This window comes from Podarcis cretensis (assembly GCF_951804945.1).
Source record: "Podarcis cretensis genome assembly, chromosome: 8".
Lineage (NCBI taxonomy): Eukaryota > Metazoa > Chordata > Lepidosauria > Squamata > Lacertidae > Podarcis > Podarcis cretensis.
Window position 1 is genome coordinate 80,793,835 of NC_137177.1, and position 16,627 is coordinate 80,810,461.

The 16,627-nt window shown below is 45.4% G+C and overlaps 2 long non-coding RNA genes across 2 annotated transcripts; one reads left to right on the forward strand and one right to left on the reverse strand.

Moving 5' to 3' along the window:
• Positions 1–7,122: 7,122 nt before the first annotated feature.
• LOC307222285 lies at positions 7,123–16,357 on the reverse strand. The gene is made up of 2 exons (XR_013841720.1): positions 12,813–16,357; positions 7,123–7,946 (listed from the first exon to the last, which is right to left on the reverse strand). It is a non-coding gene; the product is annotated as an uncharacterized lncRNA (long non-coding RNA).
• Positions 10,495–14,286, forward strand: LOC307222231. The gene is made up of 2 exons (XR_013841651.1): positions 10,495–11,809; positions 12,678–14,286. It is a non-coding gene; the product is annotated as an uncharacterized lncRNA (long non-coding RNA).
• Positions 16,358–16,627: the final 270 nt, after the last annotated feature.

Sequence of the window (16,627 nt, forward strand, 5' to 3'; positions counted from 1 at the left end):
AAGCACCACAGAAACTGACCTGTATTTCAGAACATTCTTTTTATTGTACTGTGTAACGCCTACAAGAGTCTTCATAGGAAGCTATTCATACATGAAATAGATAATAAGATTGTTCTTGTTTGTCTCCATCCTTGCCAATAGGAAAAGGGGCTTCAGTCAGCACTTGCTCTGGGACTGCAGGGCTGCTCTGTCCTGCTCCATCAGCCAGGGATGAAGGACGGCTGGATCATTTGCTGCAGCTCTGTCCAAGTACAGCTAAGGGTGAAGGTCAGCTTGGCCCCAACGAGACATGACTTGCCTGCAGACATCTCAAGCCTTGGGCTTTGTTAAACATGTTCTTCCTCTGTCCTCCTCTGCACCCCTTCATCTCTTAGTCCCCTCTGCATCCCAACATCTCTTAGTCCAGTAGAAGTTTGAGTGCCCCATACACAATAGGAAATTGGAGGAGGTACTCAACCACTTTCTCCAGGCGATGGTAAGGTGGAGAAAGCACAGACGGCCACTTTTCTGCCCTCCATTGTAGGGCCCTGGGTGATCTTGTAGAAGGCCTCCAGCAGCACCTCAACCTGTCAGAGAACGAGAGGGTTACTTAGACTGTACAAGGAAGCAGGACTGTCTGAAGGGGTTCTGTCATCCCAGGTTGAGTCTTCTTGCTTCTTTTCTCAATGGTTAATAAAAAAGTTACTAAAGGAAACAAATAACACTCCAAAATAGCATGGACATATCAAAAGTTTATAGTCATACAGTGGTGCCTCGCAAGACGAAATTAATCCGTTCCGTGAGGCTCTTCGTATAGCGGTTTTTTTGTCTTGCGAAGCAAGCCCATTGACAGCTTAGCGGATTAGCGCTATTAGCGGTTTAGCGGCTTTTAGCGGATCAGCTGATAAGCGGCTTATCAGCGGATCAGCTGATAAGCTGCTTAGGGCTTAGGAAAAGGGGGGGGAGAAAAAAAACCCGCAGGAACTCGCAAGACATTTTCGTCTTGCGAAGCAAGCCCATAGGGAAATTCGTTTTGCGAAGCGCCTCCAAAACGGAAAACCCTTTCGTCTAGCGGGTTTTCCGTCTTGCGAGGCGTTCGTCTTGCGGGGCACCACTGTATATCCTTTATAGCAATGCAATATAACCACGATAACATCAAATCCCAGCCAAAAGAGGAATTGATTTTGTACTATATTTTAACATCTCTCTGACTCTCCTTAAAAGTAGCATCAGTACTCCAGATGGCTGTTGCCAATTTGACCAAACATTTTATATCTGTCTGTATCTATCTGGAGCTTGTGTCTCAAGATCTTGGTTAATGGAAGAAATAAAGTCATTCCAAAGTAGCATGTTTGCTTCTTATTACCAAGTCCTGTTCTGCACATGGATAGACAGAAATACCCATATGACCCTCTGAGCAGGGTGGGCCCGGAAGGGGCAGCCCGAAAGGTTTGACATCCCTGCGTGGTTGCAGTGATTCCTTTGAGTAACTGACATGTTCCTTGGCTTTCTTCAGGAGGACGGAAAGATATTGCAGCATTTTAATACATACCTGCTTCTTTCAACTTCTAAGGCACGACGACAGCAGTCAGTTGAAGCTCGAGTTGGTCCTCACCAAAGCCTTCTGGTGAAATGCCCTTGGCATCAGAAACCATTGAAAATGTTGGGATTCTGAGGGGAGAGAGAAATAGTGTTTTAAAAAAAGTTTTGTGTATGCTGTGAAAGTAAAAATTTAAAGGTCTTATATATATAATAAATGTACCAAGCAAACATGTACATAAATATATAAACCACATGTCTGAAGCAGCACAGGGAAACAGCCCTGAAACCTTTTTGACTCTCAGACTGACCAAATGGTTTCTCTGCAAGATCAAGGAAAATGGAAAAGCCTCCCCATTGTCCTTTCATTCACAAATCCTGTCCTAAGGGTATGTCTGTGTATGAATAGGGTGAGCCTGTGACCTGGCTCAGGAACTAAGTATTTATCATTACAAAAGACTGGCCAGGCTCCCCAGGATATCCAATCAAGAAAGCATTAACAGGTAACCTGCCAGACAGGAGATAAACAATACACTCAGATTTCTGTTGTAGACCTCCCTTTCTGTGATGTAGGTATGATGTATCTGGGGGTGATCTCGGACTCCAGGGCGGGCAATTTAAAATGTCTATATAAGGGCGGGCACACCTTTGTTCGGGATCCTCCTCCTTCTCCTGTGTGTGAGGGGGGCATCCTGTTGCAACAGTTCAATAAAGATCAGGCTTACTAGCTGCTTTGCTTTACAATATCCTCTGTTTGTCCCCTGTTATTTTCTCCAACCGATGGAGAACCTGCAAAGGACTATAAAGGCTCTTATAAGGGAATAAGGGCAGAGTTTCGTTTATTACAGCTGCAATCTGAATATTCAATCTGCCTTAGAAGCTAATCCAGGGGTCAGCAAACTTTTTCAGCAGGGAGCCGGTCCACTGTCCCTCAGACCTTGTGGAGGGCCGGACTATATTTTTTTGGGGGGAATGAACGAATTCCTATGCCCCACAAATAACCCAGAGATGCATTTTTAATAAAAAGCACACATTCTACTCATGTAAAAACACCAGGCAGGCCCCACAAATAACCCAGAGATACATTTTCAATAAAAGGACACATTCTACTCATGTAAAAACATGCTGATTTCCGGGCCGTCCACGGGCTGGATTTAGAAGGCGATTGGGCCGGATCCAGCCCCTGGGCCTTAGGTCGCCTACCCATGAGCTAAACTATGGCACGTATTGCTCAGGTTTGCTGTGGATACACATTATTTGCCAGTAAAAGCCCCCTTCTTTTTAAATTATTTATTCACCCAAAGCAGTAATTATTTATGGGGAACAAGTGGGTCTAACATTAATTATACAACTACAACAATCTTTATTATGGTCCAGAGACCCAACAAAACATTACAAATCAATACACAGTTCATACAGCCTACCTCCAGGTTAATCAAGCATTTTGTTTAGAATATAGGGCTCATTTGTTCTTGCAGCCACCGATAAAAACTTTGCCACTGCCAACATTCTAGCTTTTGTCTGGTCTTCCAGTAGGAACCTGACATAGTGAGCCTCTGATTTTCCCAGGAAAGGCACAAGCAAGGGTAGTGTCAGTTCAGCCCTGGCCTGCTCATACTTCGCACAATGCAACAAAATACAGTATTTAAAGAGTTATAACAGCAATATGAAAATGTGAGCAGGACTTGAAATAAAGAGCAACAGCATTAACTATTAAGATAGATATTTCTAAATGGATGTATTGAATAGTATAGGTGAAATATGCAACATTTAAGCTTAAATAACACTTTATCCATTTATGTATGGGAATATATTATATTGCATTTTTGAATATTTTTTCTTTCTTTTTTATATGCCTCTTCCCTAACTCTCCCCCCTTTTCCATAGTTTCACTTTATTTCTTTGTAATTGTAATTCTTTCAATAATTTTTTTTAAAGGATAAATAAGAAAACCATGGGAGGGGAGGATGGGAAGTCAATGGAAAAAATAGCTTATGGTTTATGTTAAAAATTGTAAAGCTTTTTTTGTGAAAAATCAATAAATAAGATTTTTGTTAACAAGAAAAATAGATGCCCAACCTAGCCCTAGTACAACATAGTACAGTGGTACCTTAGGTTAAGTACTTAATTTGTTCCGGAGGTCTGTTCTTAACCTGAAACTGTTCTTAACCTGAAGCACCACTTTAGCTAATGGGGCCTCCTGCTGCCGCCGCACCACCAGAGCACAATTTCTGTTCTCATCCTGAAGCAAAGTTCTTAAGCTGAGGTAATATTTCTGGGTTAGCAGAGTCTGTAACCTGAAGCGTCTGTAACCTGAAGCGTATGTAACCCAAGGTACCACTGTACCTACGAGTGTACCCCCACCCACTAGGACCTATCCTTGCACTCAGGCAAGGACCCACAACATCAAAAGTTCCCTCATTGGGAGGGGCAGGCCACAGCTTTATGCTGCCTTCGGAATATCTGCCTTACAAGCTAAATACAGCGTGCGTTGCCCATAATTTTTGTGGATACACCTTATTTGCCAGTAAGTGCATGGGGCAGAGAGGAAACAGCATTCACTTTCAGGCTTCCCAAAAGACATGTTGTCTTCATTGCAAGGAAACTGAACCCTGGGTAAGCACAGATACCCCTGGAGTCTCCTGCCACCCAGAGATGGGGATGTTCACAACAGCCCTTTTTCACTGTCCCACGCCACTTCCCCATGTGAAGAACAGAAGATGCTCCATCAGTTCTCTCCAAATGCCTCTCACCTGCAACCTCCCATGAGACAAGAACCATCGGGACTGCTTGTTGTTGTTGTTATTTAGTTGTTTAGTCGTGTCCGACTCTTCGTGACCCCATGGACCAGAGCACGCCAGGCACTCCTGTTTTCCACTGCCTCCCGCAGTTTGGTCAGACTCACTGTCCAACCATCTCGTCCTCTGTCGTCCCCTTCTCCTTGCGCCCTCCATCTTTCCCAACATCAGGGTCTTTTCCAGGGAGTCTTCTATTCTCATGCGGTGGCCAAAGTATTGGAGCCTCAGTTTCACGATCTGTCCTTCCAGTGAGCACTCAGGGCTGATTTCCTTAAGAATGGATCTGTTTGATCTTCTCTCAAGAGTCTCCTCCAGCACCATAATTCAAAAGCATCAATTCTTCGGCAATCAGCCTTCTTTATGGTCCAGCCCTCACTTCTGCTTAGCCAACATAAATAATAAAGAGAGAGGTCTCTGCCAACGTCTTCCATCCTGTTCACACTGGGAAGCAGGACTGAAAAGGGTCTTATTGTCTGTGGAAGGTGGGGGCAATAGAAAAGCTCAACTTGCTGTCCCTTCAGCACTTAACAGCCCCTGCTGAAAACACAGGGTTGTATCCAATGCTGCCTGCAGGGACTTCAGCAGCTGCTTTCTGTCGCCTCTGAGCTTGAGTCCACATCACAATGCAGCCAGTCATGCACTGGGCGGGTGTTGCCAGGAATTGGCTGAGGTTTATATAAATCAGACCCCTTTCCCTGTTTCCCCAGTCTGTTCCTGAGGCCTCAGTAAAGCCATTAAGCCTCAGGTCTTGCTTGAACCCAAATTGACTTCATTTTCAATCTTGTGGCTCTGTCTAAATGCAGGCAAGTTGGAAGGGATATTCTCAGTCTAGCATAGAGGACCATCAAGTACAAAATCCTGTGGAAGAAATACTGTTTATGGATCTGTTTATGGCATGTATATCCTGCCTTTCTCTCAAGGTAAGGTCCATATTTCTCCTTCTCCCTGTCTTCTCACAAGAATCTGGTGAGGCCAGTTAGGCTGAAAGTGAGTGACTAGCCCGAGGTCACCCAGGGAGTCTCCTGGCTGAGTGGGGCTTTTCACCCTGCTTTCCCAGGTCCAAGTCTACTATGACACACTGTCACTCCTAGAATCTTGGCACGGTGGCCGTTCATTCCATGTCACCAAGGGCTGTTGCCCAGCAACAAAGTGTGTGGCCGTTTGAACGGAGGTTCTGGCATCCTCAGCGTGTAGAGCCTTGCAGAGGTTTGCTGTAGTGACCCTTGATTAGTCGGCATAGACTATGGCATCTGAAAAACTCCTGGCAGTAAGTGAATGTTGGCATTTCCTGTGGACTTAGCTCTAGAACATAGCATACTGGTCCTGTTATGTACGTTCCTTAGTGTCTCCTGCTCTGAAATTGAGACCGCATCACAAGGCAGGCCAGGAATCTCAAACCTGCATTGTGATTCACTGCCTGGTGCAAAGTGTTAACAGATTTTTTTCAATGAGTCCAGGGACTCTTTTCAATTTCAATGGATTTTGTATGGGGACTGATCTATAAATCCGGGGACTGTCCCCAGAAACGTCTGGTAACCTTACATTAGGTGGGTGTCGCCAGGGAGTGGCTAAAGAGTTTAGAAATCAGACCTTTCCCCCAGTCTGTTCCTTTATTTTTTATTTTATTTATTTATTTTTTAATTGGAAATTTCGACACAATAATTTAAACAAAAATAAATCATCCACATTATTCCCCCCCCTCCATTTTCCCCCTCCCTCCCCCCCTCTAAACAGAAAACCCAACCTCCCACCCCACCCCCGGCCGTCCCTCAGCTCCTTTCTCTGGTTTCTCAACACATCTTTCTATCTGCATGTTATAAAATTGTAGAGATCCTCAAATTATCTATCTATCTGTATATTACAATAAAGAGTTTGTGAGTGTTTATTCAAAACTGGGGCTGCAGTAATACCTTTAAGATGAATCACTGCCTTGGGTCTTGCTAGAACCTGCATATACTTCAGGTACCACCAGGTTTGGCAATGAGCTATCAAAGGTCAAAGAAAGTGTTGACCTTTGGGCAAGTTTTTAGAAGAGAAGAATGAATGCCTTTCCATTTAATGCAAACCTACGTTATCCGTGCTTCCCAGATCAACACACAAACAGAAATTTGCTTTGAGATGCTTCCTTGTCCCCATTTTGCGAAAAGGTTCTCCATCCAACACCCCTCCCATTCTAAATATTAGCATCTTTAGAAATCTGTCAAAAATGTGACATCTCTGCCTGGGGGCCTGACCCATTCCTCACATTCTGACGTTCCTGTTTCTTTTCTCTCTCTTCTCATGGACAGGGAATTAATTTCAACGAAGACGAAATCTCTGAAATCAGCCTGGAAGAAGGGAGGCTCTTACTCCAAGGTAATTGGCTGTGCCAATCTCCTCCCCCAGCATCAATTGCTTTCAGAAGCCCCCCCCCCCCGTCCATTTCTATGGTGTTCCTTCTTAGGATAGGAGGCTATGGAAGTTGCTTGGGACTTCCAGGGAATTGAGGGACTAAAACGGGGGGTTTGAGAAGGCAGCCATTTCCGTTCTGACACAAGCAGCCCTGTTTCAGTTCTACTATTCCAGGCATGTCCAACAGGTAGATCTCTCCCTGCCCCAACAATTTTGCCTGTCAGTAACAATCGGTAGAACACAGCCAGCATTTTTATAATGTGAGTAGATCACAGTCTCTTGGGAGTTGGACGTGCCCGATATTCAATGGGCCATGAATACTGTAAATAAGCAGTTATGTTATGAAATTCTTAAAATAATAAAAACCATTAGGCCTGGTGACACTTCAAACAGAAGCTGTTTCTTTTTTAAAAAAATAAATTTTTACTGGAAATTTTATTTACAATGTAACATAAAGCCCACACCCCCCAATACATTAAACATGAACATAACATACAATAAGCATAACATACAACAATACAAACAACCAAATAAAAGACTTCCTTTATCCTGTATCTGGCCTCCTTATTTAATTCTAATAAGCTGTTTCCTTTATGAGTAATTATTAAGATTTTTCTAATTATAACTTAAATATCCACAAAGTCTCCTGCAGACATTAATCAAAACAAGTCCAGGTATGTATTTTAGGGCACTGTTTGGTGAAGCATTCTCTGCATTTTCCCCATGCATTTTCCCCATGTGATCTCTAATTGCCTCTGTTAATCTAGCCAATTCAATATACTCTAACAGTTTGTCTTGCCATTCCTTTTTTGTTTTGTTTTGTTGGCACAGTTTCTTTTTTCCAGTTTTTAGCAATTAGGGTTCTTGCTGCTCCTGAGGCATAAAGGAATATTTTCTGATCTTCTCTTGCTATACCTGTGTCCGTTATTCCTAGTAGAAAAGCTTCTGTATTTTTCATAAAGTTATACTTAAACATTTTTTTAAGCCTGTCATATACTATGTTCCAGAAGCTTTTGATTTTTTCACAGGTCCACCAAACATGTTTAAGTGCCCCTTCAAACAGAAGCTGTTTCTTATACAAAAACCTTTTTACAAAAGTGCTCTTCCTCTCTCCCCTCAGCATCCCAACCACACCTTCTATGGATGCGGCTGATGTTGCTCCCAAAGGCTTCAGCAAGGACCGGAATGAAGAGCTAGAAGAAGCTAGTCCAAAGAAAGGCACTACAAGATCTTTCCGACCTCCTACAGAATGTTCAGGAATATGTGAGTTACTGAAGAGAAGCATTGCAGCCAAGCAGGTATGTCAAGGCCTTCAGGCTGCGCCTTCTAGGCCCACCCTGCTAGATGCCCAGGACACAATCTGGCGTCTGAGCCATTAGCAATATAGAGAACAGAGTTGGACCATAGTACAGCTGATCCTAGTGGGCTTTGTCCTTGGCATGGATCAGCCAATTGGTGCAGATTGCAAGCCTTCTTTGGGCAGGAATTACATGCATTCTGGGATTCCTCTAGCTCCAATACCAAAGACCATCCAGCCCAGGACCACCTAGAGGGTTGACCAGCTTCAGCTGGACTGCAGGATTCAGATCCTTGTTGGGACAGAAGCTAGTGAAGAGCTGCTCTCAAGGGCAGGAATTTGGCAAGAATTGGCTGCACTCGGGAGTTTGCAATTGGGAAGAGGCCTGTTGCACCCGGGTCCTGCTTGCAGGCTACTCCTAGGCATCTGGTTAGCCACTGTGAGAACAGAAGGGTGGCCCAGATGAGCCTTTGGGCTGAGTCCACAAGGTTCTTTTAGGCCGCAGTCTACACAGCTCAGGCGCAAGCTATCTGAAAGAGCACATTCTCTCCTACGAACCTACCTGGGTCCAAACCTTTTGGGGGGTGGCCTTTCTCTCGATCCTGCCTCCCTCCCAGGCACACTTGGTGAGGCTGCATGAGAGGACCTTCTCAGTGGCTGACTTTGGAATTCCCTCGCTAAAGAAGTGAGACTGGCTCCTCCTTCCACTGGCAGGAGAAGACTTTCTTATTCCAACTGACTTTGGGGAATTGACTGCTTTGAATGAAAGGGCTGGTCTCTTCCATTGTAATTATATGTAGGATAAAGTGAGATTATATAGTTATACTGTTAATTCTATCCATGTTTAATTGTTTTTTGATGATTGTTTTTTTCTATTTTTTCATGCTTCTTATTTTTTATCTGTAAGTTGCCTGGAATCCAGTCGGGGGGGGGGGGAAGAGGGATATACATATTATAATTATAATTATATTCTGAGAATGCTTGGTGGGCCAAAGCACTGCCATCAATAATGGGTTGCTTCTCTTGGCAGTAACTTCTCTGGATCTCTTCTCAGACTTCTGTGGCGCTTCCTGCATCCCCCCCTTGGTCAACTAGTGGCTGTTTCTTGCCTGTACGTGTTGGATCCATCTGCTGCCCATCCTGCGGCACAAACAAGGTAAGACTGGAAGGAATGTATTACCTGCAAGACTCCCTAAACCTCTTCCCACTAAAACATACCCATGGACTGCTACACACTCTAGGAATTGCAGCTCTTTGAGGGAGAGTGGGGTCTCCCAACAACAACCAGAACCCTTAACAAAGGTCATTTCCCATGGTCCGTGGGGGGGAAAGCCAGGACTCTTTAAAGTGGTGTGAGACTGCTTTACATGCACAGTACCCATGGGGCCTTGGTTGCATTCTGGGACTCCACATTCTGACTTTCATGTTTCTTTTCTCTTTATTCTCATAGACAGGGAATTGATTTCAACGAAGATGAAATCTCTGAATTCAGCCTGGAAGGAGGGAGGATCTTCCTCCAAGGTAATGCTGTGCTAATTCCCCCCCCTCCAATTATCAATCACTTTCAGATGCCCCCCGGTTCATTTCTATGGTGGTGCTGCTTGGGTTCTTTGAAGGACGGGAGGCAATGGAAGCTGCTGGGCACTTCCAGGGAATTGAGGGACCACAACTGGGGGTTTGAGAAGGCAGCCATTTCCTTTCTGACACAAGCAGCCCTGTTTCATTTCTACCATTCAATGGGCCATGAATACTGTAAATAAGCAGTACGTTATGAAATTCTTAAAATAATAAAAACACTTAGGGACAATAAGGCATCTGAGCGCATTAGCAATCTAGAGAACAGAGCTGTGCAAAAGTGCTGCTGAGGTCCTTCCTGCGGAGCAGCTCTTGGAGGCCACAAGCTTTCTGGCCAGTGACCTTGCTGTTGAGAGCAGCTTCAACCCATTGGACATTTCCCACTTGCTACAGGAATTTATCAAGCAGTTCAGCGGCAAAGCACTGGAGGTAAGGAGATATAACTGTAGGAGAGATTAAATTAGACTTGCCTTGATGAACACTCATGATAAAGAAACTACAGGTGTATAGCTGGCGAAAAGATGGTGAAGAGGAAGTACTGGATGCATTCTGGGATTCCTCTAGCTCCAAGGAGGCTCTAGCCAGTGGTACCAAAAGCCAGCCGGCTCAGGACCACCTAGGAGGGGGTTGACCAGCTTCAGCTGGACTGCATGATTCAGTTCCTTGTTGGGACAGAGGCTAGTGAGGAGCTGCTCTCAAGGGCATCCCAGCGTTGGGTACTGTGAGTGAGACCCTAACTCACTCTTTGGCTTTCCTTTGCAGAGACGCTGGAATGAACAATGTGGGGCCAAGCACTTCTCATAAGAGCTCTGTGTCCTCATTTGCACTGGAGGACCAGTCCGGCATTGTGCATTAATACCTACTACTCTCTTACCAGGGTAAGTTGGTCTAACCCAAGGCACAGCCATCTGTGTACATGAGAGAGGAGGAGAGGGAGAGTGTGCCTAATCAAGCTAATTTATGCTAATTGCATAGATGGATCTGCGTATTTCTATTCCACAGGAGTTCCCCAAGTTCCCAAGTTCTGTCATTGGAACCCAAAAAGAAGCAGCAGGAAGGCTGAACAACCCACACGCTCCCTAGGATGGCAGCCCCGCTTCTTGTACCGTCTCAGTAACCCTCTCCTTCTCTGACAGGTTGAGGTGCTGCTGGAGGCCTTCTATAAGATCACCCAGGGCCCTACAATGGAGGGCAGAAAAGTAGACACCTGCACTTTCTCCATTTAGTTTGCCATCGCCTAGAGAAAGTGGCAGAATACCTCTTCCAGTTCCGTATCGGGTGTGTGGCACTCAAGCTTCTACCGGCCTAAGAGAGATGTTGGGAATCTGTAGGGCTTGCTCAAAAAGTAACTATCTCTCCGAGTGTGGGGGCCAGGTAGCTGGAGAACCCCACTCCCCACAGTGTCAGGAGCCATTCTCCAAATCTCCTTTTCCCCAGCTAATGTACTTCCTCATGGCAACAGACAGAGGTTTGGGGGAGGTTATTTCAGTGGTACCATAGAATGAGCTGGAACGAGCGATGTGAGGCTGAGCACTCCTCATAAGAGCTCCCTGTCTCCTCAATTCCACTGGAGGACCAGTTCCAGAATTGTTCCATCAATAATTGCTGTCCTCTTGCCAGTGTAAGTTGGTTTCGCACAAGGTACAGCCATCTCTCAACTCACGTGTGTACATGAGGGAGGGGGAGAGGGAGTTCCCCAAGTTCCTAGGTCCTGTCATTGGAACCCCGAAAAAAGCAGGAAGGCTGAACACCCCACACGCTGCCTAGATGGCAGCCCCACTTCTTGTACTGTCTCAGTAACCCTCTCCTTCTCTGACAGGTTGAGGTACTGCTGGAGGCCTTCTACAAGATCACCCAGGGGCCTACAGTGGAGGGCAGAAACATGGCCGTCTTCGCTTTCTCCATCTTGTCGCACCACCACCTGGCGAAAGTGGTTCAATATCTCCTCCAGTTTCCTTTCAGGTATGGAGCCCTCCAGGTTCTACTGGGCTAAGGGAAAGGTTAGGAATCTGAAGGGCTTACTCAGAAAGCCCTTGCTGCCATTTCCTCTTTCTGTTGCATGGCAGCAAGCAGAAGACTTGAATCTGACCATTGCTCTTGTTTTTGCATTCACAGAGACTGCTAGAGAATATGGAAGGACGTTTTGGCATCGGCCGACCAACAACAACTACTCCATCTGATGGCTGAGCAACTGCATCTGGGGCTCTTGGTGGAGTCTTCCACTGCTGTGGTAAGGACAAAGAACCTCGTAATATTTAGGGCTTTCTGTATTCTGCAGTTCAGTGGGAGCAGAGAAAAGAAAAGCCCCAAACAATGATGTTGCCACAGAATTCCACACACACGCAAAGTACATCTTGAAAAAGGCCAGCTTTCGTTTAGGAAAAAGCCAAAAACAAAACACACCTGAATCTTTTACCCCATGATAAAGGGATGGAAGGAAGGAATAAAGACATGTGTGAAGGAAGGGTCTTCTTCCAGATGTCTAAGCAACACCCAATCAAAGCTGCTCTGCTATTTACTTGAGGGAGAATTGCAACTCTGCTCCCAGACTTCTGCGTGGCCATGGGGCCAGTCCCCCTTTCCCCAATCCCAAATGTTGGTGACGGGTTATTTACATCCAGAGTCAGGACCTTTTTGTGGGGGCGAGGGGAAGGGTTTAATATTTCCTCTGCCTGATTATTGGGCCACAGGAAGTTGCCTTATACTGAGTCAGACACTTGGTCCATCTCCTTCAGTATTGTCAGGACAAACTGGCAGTGACTCTCCAGGATTTCAGGCAGCACTTTGCAGAGCCTGTCAGGGACTGAACCTGGGACCTTCTGCGGTGTCGTAAGAGAGTCATGGTCAGAGAGGGGAATAAAGGAATAATTATTTCTTTCAGCGACATGGCAAGTGCTTTACCACTGAGCTATGGCTTCTTCCTAAAGGGGCTAGGATGCCCCCCTCCATGATGCAATGGGGGATTATAAAAACAGATATACAGTCCATGCTATTCTGTTCATGATGACATGCTGAGATGCCCCATAAAACATGAGGGAACAATCCAGTTCAGGGTAAAGTAATGCAGGGAAAGAGACTTGCACCTCTCTCTCTTCCAGCAAAATTTGACCAGCCTGTTGCACGCCATCATCAGGAAGGAGGACTACAAGGCATCTGTGTGCCAGCACTTCCCACAGCTGTTGATCGCTCTCCGGAAGCTAGCCTGAAGAAAGACGCTATGAGATCTTTCCGACCTCCTACAGAATATTCAGGAATATGTGAGTTACTGAAGGGAAGCATTGCAGCCATGCAGGTATGTCAAAGCCTTCAGGCAGCCCCTTCTAGGCCCACCCTGCAAGGTGCCCAGGACACAATCAGGCGTCTGAGCGCATTAGCAATCTGGAGAACAGAGTTGGGCCATAGTACAGCTGATCCTAGCAGGCTTTGCCCTTGGCATGGATCAGCTGATAGGTGCAGATTGCAAGCCTTCTTTCAGCAGGAATTGGCTGCATTCTGGGATTCCTCTAGCTCCAAGGAGGCTCTAGCTAGCAGTACAAAAAAACCAGCAGGCTCAGGACCATCTAGGAGGGGGTTGGCCAGCTTCAGTTGGACTGCAGGATTCAGAGCATTGTTGGGACATGGGCTAGTGAGGAGCTGCTCTCAAGGGCATCCCAGCGTTGGGTACTGTGAGTGAGACCCTAACTCACTCTTTAGCTTTCCTTTGCAGAGATGCTGGAATGAACAATGTGGGGCCAAGCACTTCTCATAAGAGCTCTGTGTCCTCATTTGCACTGGAGGACCAGTCCGGCATTGTGCATCAATACCTACTACTCTCTTACCAGGGTAAGTTGGTCTAACACAAGGCATAGCCATCTCTCAACCGTGTGTACATGAGAGAGGAAGAGAGGGAGAGTGTGCCTAATCAAGCTAATTTATACTAATTGCATAGATGGATCTGCGTATTTCTATTCCACAGGAGTTCCCCAAGTTCCCAAGTTCTGTTACTGGAACCCAAAAAGAAGCAGCAGGAAGGCTGAACAACCCACACGCTCCCTAGATGGCAGCCCCGCTTCTTGTACCGTCTCAGTAACCCTCTCCTTCTCTGACAGGTTGAGGTGCTGCTGGAGGCCTTCTGTAAGATCACCCAGGGCCCTACAATGGAGGGCAGAAAAGTAGACACCTGCACTTTCTCCATTTAGTTTGCCATCGCCTAGAGAAAGTGGCAGAATACCTCTTCCAGTTCCGTATCGGGTGTGGGGCACTCAAGCTTCTACCGGCCTAAGAGAGATGTTGGGAATCTGTAGGGCTTGCTCAAAAAGTAACTCTCTCCCTGTGTGGGGGCCAGGTAGCTGGAGAACCCCACCCCCCACAGTGTCAGGAGCCATTCTCCAAATCTCTTTTTCCCCAGCTGATTTGCTGCCTCATAGCAACAGACAGAGGTTTGGGGGAGGTTCTTGCAGTGGTACCATAGCCATTATTAAGTTTGTCAGTTGGGAATGGAGGCTTGGGTGTTGGAGAAGGAAGAGGGTGGAATAGGCAGTGGGTTGGTCGAGTTGTATTGTGAGAGAGTGAGAGGAATTGTGAGGTTGAGGCAGATAGATAGTTGGATTAAACAGTTTGGAGTTGTTAGGAACTAAGATTAGGAAACTGACAAGAGAAAAATAAATTGTAACCATACGCTTGTTCTTGCATTTAAAAATAAACTTGATTATTTGTTAATGTTAACAACTGTCTGGACTCCGTGTGTCCCCGTGAGAAGCGGGATGGTGGCAGCGAAGAAAGCAGTCGCAGTGGTGGCACAGGGTCAATAGACCGTGAAACGTCCGGGGGCCCTGTGTGATCACATGGGCTTTTTGCCATCTGCAGATATGCAGTAGCACAAAGGGCCTGATCCAGATCACACGGGGATCCTTCTGGAGTGCAGGAGACCAGGGAAGACCAAGCCATTTTTTTTGTCTGTGACATGCAGTTCCTTATGGAGCCTGACCACCTTTGGAGGAGTCAGGTTCGGAGGCAAACCACCCTGCTGCCCTCCCCCAAAACTGCCCAGAGAACCAAATGGCCCCTCAGTGCAATAATTGGCCATCCCTGAGCCAATGGATCTGACCGTTGCTCTTGTTTTTCCATTCACAACAGCTGCGAGTGAATACGGAAGGAGGTTTTGGCATCGGCCAACCAAGAACAACTACTCCATCGGATGGCCAAGCAACTTCATCAGAGCCGCTTGGTGGAGTCTGCCAAAGCTGTAGCAAGGACAAAGAACTATCAAATATATGGCTGTATGAAAGGGAGTGTGTCTGCAGGTTTTGGAGTGAATGGGGTTATCACCATTTATCTGCCATTTTAAAACCAAACTTCAAATATGCTAAAGTCCAGCAAAAGTTATTTAAGCACATACAAATTCATAATTAGGATGGATGGGCTTTGGCCATTTTTCTGTACATAAGGGGGGCAGAGAATTTAGTCTGCTCATGGCTGAAATGACTAGGAACATATTTGGAATTTATGAACCCAGACTGGCCATTTCACAGCTGTTTGTTCCACTAATGACCAGAGGGGGGCAAGAAAAAAAAAGTAATATCCCACATTTTTGAAACATTTTTATAGAGACCTGTACCCCAATCTCCTGTAGATAAAGGAGGCATGTAGCTCTCAATTTTATTTGCCAGGGTTGCAGATATGTCTGTTTAATGCAGGAAACATGATCCGTCAGTGCTGAGGCTTTAGTAGAAATTTAATTTGACCAAACTTGTATTATTGGCTTTGGTGAAAACTTGAATTTCTGTTTTTGATTTAAATCTAACCCTGTTTTTTAAATCTACCCCTTACCCTTCCTTTCTTCAAATGGTAATTTAGCCAAGAGGTGTTAACACTTTAAGTGGTATAACAAATTTGCTAAATCATGCACTCCATACACAGAGGCTATACTAGTTTAAAAAAAGAGAACCTGTCTAAACCTCCATAGGAAAAGTGCCTTGCGGGAGCAAGAAAAATATTCCCTCTCATCACTAAAGAGTTTCTTTCTCTTCATGAGAGAGAGGGGAGTGTCCAGAGCCATAGTATCTATGAATATACCCCCACCCACTAGGGATACACTTCATTTGCCAGTAGGTACATGGGGGGGGGGGCAGGAAACAGCACTCACTTTCAGGCTTCCCAAAAGACATGAGTGAAAGGAAAATATATAAAAAACTTCTGTTAATAACCACCGTCAAATAATGAGATGTTACTACAAGTATCTCTAAAATACTGGTTAGTAACAAAACACCTCTAAGTGCAGACAGGAACACTGTTCAAGAACTCTGGTGCTATTGATAGGAAAACAGGATAGAACAAGTGGAGCGCTGCTGCCCTCATGACCATCCTTACAGTGCTAATAAACGTTGATGTTGCATTTGTTGTTTTGTTGCATTTGTTTGTTATTAAAAGCCTTATTTTTTTTCTATTTATCCACCAACAGCAGTGCTAATTTAGTGGGCAACAAAAGTGTCTTACATTGTTCCCCACACTTGTCAGGAGAGGAGTGCTTACTCCATGGCAAGTGCTTACTCCATGGCAAAAGTGCTCCTGTTTCCCAATATGCGTTTATACACGCTTAAATCTCTCTTCTTCAGCAGCAGACAGTCCCTATCTGTATCTGAGGACAGACTACACAAGATCTGGTAATCAGCCAGTGATACAACTGAGAGGGAGGAGAGAAGAACAGAAAATAAGAGCCAGCTTCTTTTTTTTCTAACAATCACATCCTAGGCCAACCCCAACCTCTCTCACCACCAAAGAAACACAAGTGAACAGCAGAGAACCCACACGAGCAACGCTGACACCAAACCCTACATACATTAAGCAAAATACAAACATTGCCACCCAACCCCAACCCCACCCATCTTCCCCCCCCCACACACCCCTTAAAAAAACAAAACAGTGATTTTTGGTAAACGTTCTACAAGTTTTGCTGTTTTTCCAAAATATAGCTAGTTAATTTGCTTCTGGCCAGGGAGGCATGCTTCTTTAGGCTTATGTTATTCTGCTGGAATTAAAAGATGACAAAACAATACTTTCAAAGCATATG